The 5,900-nt window shown below is 39.2% G+C and overlaps 1 pseudogene; it reads right to left on the bottom strand.

The window, feature by feature from the left end:
- Positions 1-2,786: 2,786 nt before the first annotated feature.
- Positions 2,787-3,689, bottom strand: LOC149149435 (LOB domain-containing protein 29 pseudogene; annotated as a pseudogene).
- Positions 3,690-5,900: the final 2,211 nt, after the last annotated feature.

Genomic DNA, 5,900 nt, shown 5'->3' with positions numbered 1-5,900 from the left:
GTCAGGACCGCTTGCTACCTCACAAATAGATCTCCAACTATAGCCTTGGATTGCGGTATCCCTGAAGAAGTTTGGACTGGTAAGAATTTGAATTATTCTCACTTGAAAATATTTGGATGTGAAGCATTCGTACATATTCCCAAAGAAAATAGAACTAAGCTAGATGATAAATCTATCAAATGCATTTTTTGGGATATGCGGATGAAGATTTTGGTTATCGTCTATGGGATCTAGTCAAACATAAAATTATTAGAAGCAGGCATGTTATATTTAATGAGTCAGAAATGTTCAAGAGGACTGTAGGTGAGTTGGAGGTCAAGAAGGTTATTGACAGGTTTGAAGAGCAGCAGGAAAACATACCACCAATACAAGAAAATGAACAGCAAATTCAGGAGCATGAAGAACAACAAGCAGAAAATAATGAACAACAAGAAGAAGGAATCTTGCAGGAACCTTTATAGGAGATTCAACTTGATAATGCACCACCACAGTTGGTTCGCAGATCTTCTAGGCCTCATAAGCCTTCACAAAGGTATCCTCCTTCAAACTATATTTTGTTGACTGATGAAGGTGAACCTAATTGTTTTCAAGAAGCTTGTAAAGTCGAGCACAATAAAGAATGGAAGAAAGCAATGGAAGAAGAAATGAACTCTTTGCAGGAAAATAAAACTTGGGAGTTGGTAAACCTCCCAAAAGGTAGAAAGGCTCTACAAAACAAATGGGTGTACAAGATTAAGCATGAAGGTGACGAAAAGAAGGAGAGGTATAAAGCAAGACTGGTGGTGAAAGGTTTTTCCCAAAAAGAAGGTATTGACTTCACTGAAATTTTCTCACCTGTTGTTAAAATGTCATCCATTAGAGTCATTCTTGGTCTAGTTGCTGCTTTAGACCTAGAATGTGAACAGTTAGATGTAAAAACTGCATTCCTTCATGGTGAATTGGAGGAAGAAATTTATATGGAGCAGCTAGAAGGCTTCATAGAAAAAGGCAAAGAAGGCCTTGTTTGTAGGTTGAAGAAGAGTTTCTATGGGTTGAAACAGGCACCTCGACAATGGTACAAGAAATTTGATTCATTCATGTTGGAACATGGTTTTCAGAGGTTGGAAGCTGACCATTGTGTCTATATCAAGAGGTATGATCAAGGAAAGTATATCATATTATTGTTATATGTGGATGACATGTTGATTGTTGGGCATGATAAGAATAAGATCAATAGGTTGAAGAAGGATTTGTGTAGCAAATTTGCAATAAAGGACTTGGGACCAGCACAACAGATATTGGGCATGCAGATTATGCGTGACAGGAAAAACAAAAGGTTGTGGCTGTCACAAGAAAAAAATATCAAGAAGGTGTTTGACAGGTTTAATATGAAGGATGCCAAGCCAATTGGTACACCCCTTGCAGCCCACTTCAAGCTGAGTACTGAATTATGTCCTAGTAATGACAAAGAGAAAGAAGAAATGAGCAAGATTCCTTATGCTTCAGTAGTTGGCAGTTTGATGTATGCCATGGTATGCACACGAGTAGACATTGCATATTCAGTGGGAGTAGTGAGTAGGTTCCTTGCCAATCTAGGAAAACAACATTGGCAAGCAGTAAAATGGATTTTAAGGTATCTCAAGGGTACTAGTCATTATTTTTTATGTTTTGGTCATGATGAGACTGTGCTTGAAGGATTTACAGATGCGGATATGGTTGGAGATATGGATACTAAAAATCCCACTACATGTTATTTGTATACATTTGCAGGTGCAGCAGTATCTTGGGTGTCAAGGCTACAAATATTAGTAGCCCTCTCTACAACAAAAGTAGAGTACATAGCTGCAACAAAAGTTTGTAAAGAGATGTTGTGGATGCAGCGATTCCTAGGAGAGATAGGAATAAAGCAGGACAAGTATGTGTTATATTGTGATAGTCAGAGTGCCATTCACTTGGCGAAAAACCCAACATTTCATTCAAAAACCAAGCACATTGACTTAAGGTACCATTGCATCCGGCATGTGTTGGAGGAAGAATAGTTATCCTTGCAAAAGATCCATACAGATAGAAACCATGCTGATATGCTCACTAAGATTCTACCACGAAATAAACATGAGTTATGTAGAGGCATGGTAGGACTCACTGTGACTTGATGACTCTTATTTGGCTTATATTTTTATAATTCTCCTCTTGTCCAGGTTCGATTTATTTCATTTTGAAAAGTTTGTGTTTGGAGTCCAAGTGAATTGACATATTATAAAAAGAACAATATAAGTTTGCCCTACATTTAGTTTATTATTCTATGAGTATTAATAAATTGCTTATTATTATGTGAGTATTAGAAATTTGTGCAAAAATAACAATGACCCTTCACCAAGCCATACGTTAGGTATGTTGCTGCCCTTACTCTACTTTTACTTTTCTTTAAGTAAATGAATATTCAAACGTTCCCTTTTCCAAATTCGAAGATATATTAGTTTAAATTATCATCCTTAAAATGTTAGTTCAGTTATATCCCTTCAAAATAAAATATGGTCAAACCCTTGCATCTATGAAGTACACTGACGTTTCAGACCACGTAATTGTTTCCATATTGATGAAAATGTCAGGTTGGAAAGTTCAATATCAATATAACAATATCAATATCAATATCACACACAAGTCTGTGCACAGCTTGGGCAACCCACATGTTCAGAGTGGTACAATATACGAGTATTTTGTGTCGTGCATAGGTTTGTTGACAGTGCGTAGCCTGCAAAGTAATAATATATTGATCTAATAGCAGAATAAATAGAATCTACGGTTGGTTAAGAGGTGCTGGACATCATATCATTTGAATTATTTCTTCGAAGAACGGTGAAAACCCAGTCTTCCAGATCCCCACCCTGCCTGTTATTCGGGCGTGTCTGCTCAGATAATCTTTCGACGTCTTGGAAGACATCCATCTCTTGGAATGTAGACAGGCGATGAATGCCCCCATGCATGTCCCGCACGTTATAACTGCTCCATGAACGCTCATCCTCCATAGTTCCCTCATTGTAATTATCGATTACAACGTTGTCGGATCGAATCTGTTGATGATGGTCTCCCGTAGGATTCAAATAGTCTTTATTATAAGAACTGTTGCTTTTGCAATTATATGTTAAACTTGACATTTCCGATTGCTTGTCATTCACATATTCAGGACTTGGTGAAGCCCCCACTGAGCTGCTACTGGCTGCGAGCTGAGCATAGCCAACAGCCAATTCTTCTTTCAAATTCACAACCTGCCATTGAAAAACAAAACGATTTCAGGCATCTCAGGCGTCATCAGATATTAAATATTTTAAATATTTCGTTACTCTAAAATGAAACATCTAAAGGAATTTGCTTGCATGGGAATCGGGATGAAAGTAAAGGTGCAGTTCAGTTGCAGTTGATAGACCTACCTGTTGCTGAAGACCATAAATATGCGAAACGCAACCATAAACGGGATCCTGAATCCGAGCCTCTGCCTCATACAATACGCTAAGTACGGTACCGTATCGTTGGTAGATAGGCAGTTGCATCAACAGCTTAGAGAAGTTGCTCGCTCCAAAGATCACATGTATAGCACCAAACTGGGGTGCCCCCATTTCGTCGGAGCAGAAGTAAGGGGCGTAAATACAGCCTTTCACGCACTTTCTCCTTAGAAACTTGCATGCTCCGCAAGGTGCCCGTCCCCCTCCCATAGTTATACTCTTCTCCCAGCCACCGTCGGGTTTTACGGAAGGGATTCGACCGGGCGTTAACCCTGCTACAAGTGGGAATAATAAGCACAACCTGAAGAGGAGGTGAGGAGAAAGTTCAGACGCAGAGGCAGGAGACAGAGGAATGGAATTACAGACCGATAACTTATAAGGAATTCCTGAATGCGAACCCTACTGGGTGGTCCAGCCTGATGTAAGCGGAAATGATTCCTCGCGCTGGGAATTTCTCAAGGCCGGACCCCACTGGTGGTCCAGCCTGATGTAAGCGGAAATGATTCCTCGCGCTATCTGACGAACTGTTGCTCAGAAGAAGAAGTGATTAACAATTATTTCGGTTAATACGTCGGTATAGTGTTCCCTCAGAAGGAGCCATGGCAAAATGGTCGCCAGTGTACAGTTTCTATATTGGATCAAACGTCGGCCCTACAATCTTCAAGCTATCGTTTCAATGGCAACAATGTCTGCAGAATGTTGGAATGCCAGAGGGGAGTCACACCGAAAAGAACCCATCAGATGAGACAATTCCATTGCAAAAGCCAAACCTCTGCGCAGTGTTGTGCTTCTCATTGCGTCCTTACTTGAATGGTTGATTGTTGGACTCGGCCGTAGAGGCGGTCTTTGATTGGATTAATACAGCAAACTGACTGAGGGGATCTGATCAAATAAGTGCTTAAGTGCTGCGGAATGAGGAATGAGGAGCATGCGTAGGGATTAGAATACCGGATAAAAAAATTAACCCGCAGTTCCCGGGCGAGACGAATGACATAAAAGAAAATAAAAGATGCCCTCAGTTTCCGGCCAACTCCTTTACGCCTCCGGAAAATCGACAGTTGCACAGATATATTTTACCTCGTGGATTTTTACCCCGCACAACATTGAACCTCGGGCTACGATCATCATCGAGTCACGGTCGGTCATTTGCAATTTTAATCGTTTCTGTAAGAGAGAAAAATTCACTGCGATGCATCTTTTGACCTGTTTATAGCACACCTGCTGTCACATTTTTTCTTTATTGGTAATTAAACTAATCAAATTTTAAAGCACCAAAGGGCCACTGCTCAGAGCTTTCCAAGATGCATTGTTTTTACCTCAAACCCTTTGGCTATATTTTTTTATGTACAAGGTGCCCTTGTATGTTGCAGTTTTTTTTAGCTATGAATTTCATTCTAACATCCTTAAAAGGTTGATTTGAGTCTTATTGAGTTATAGTAGCGCCCAAGCTGAGTCAAGCAATAAAAAATTCATAAAAATAATCAAACTAACTAATGGGGAGCATAAAAGGGATTGGGATAGCAAGATTAAGTATGCTCTATGGGTCGACCGAAGTGAAGGCGTAAACTGCTATAGTCCATTTCAATTAGTCTACTGTTCTGAGGCCAAATTGCCTACCCAACTCGAGTTGCCCATCCTATAAATGCCTAAAAGCTTTTACTGATTAACAAGATGCCATACAAGCCTGTATTGACCAAATTGTTGAGGCCGATTAAAACAAAAGGAAATCCGTTGATAACTTGGTCGTAGTCACGATAAAATGAAAGCCGCTTTTGATAAACATGTCGTTTATCAAAATGAAGCCTTCAAACCCATTGATCTTCTGTTTTTGTGGTATAAAAGGAGCCAAAACCTTGACATGCATAAGAAATGGGATAATTGGTGGATAGGCCCATTCAGGGTAGCTAATATAACAAGCATCAACTCTTACCATCTAAGACTAAGACTCTTGATGAGGATTCTATTCCTTTCCTTGTGAATGGGAAACTCCTTAAAGATTACTACCTTGAAGGCATTTGACATGGTATTATATGCATGTTAGGGTAGGATGCATTGCATGCTCATTTTCTCATTCAAACTAACATTATATGATATTCTCATGATAAATTTGCATTTTATTTTACTGTTGAATTTTTTATGGCTTATGCTAAGCATGGGTGATTCTATGTAACAATCCCGCTTAAAAATTCATGTAAAAAATATAAAACTGAAGTCATGGGACACTTACTCCAAGATGAATGTTGGGCAAAACATCCTAGTGGGTGTTCATTTGGTTTATTATGGCTAAGGAAATTGGAAAAGACAATGGAAAAGGTTTCAAAAAGGCATGAGGCATTTAGTGGCATTTTATTTATGACAATAATGGAAATTAGGAGAAAAAGAAGGTGAAAGGTCACATGTTGCATATGAGAAGAAAACTGA

This window comes from Pinus tabuliformis, chromosome 9 (assembly GCF_031772625.1).
Source record: "Pinus tabuliformis cultivar Carrire ecotype Pingquan chromosome 9, CPIR1, whole genome shotgun sequence".
NCBI lineage: Eukaryota > Viridiplantae > Streptophyta > Pinopsida > Pinales > Pinaceae > Pinus > Pinus tabuliformis.
This window is presented reverse-complemented; position numbering and strand designations above follow the sequence as displayed.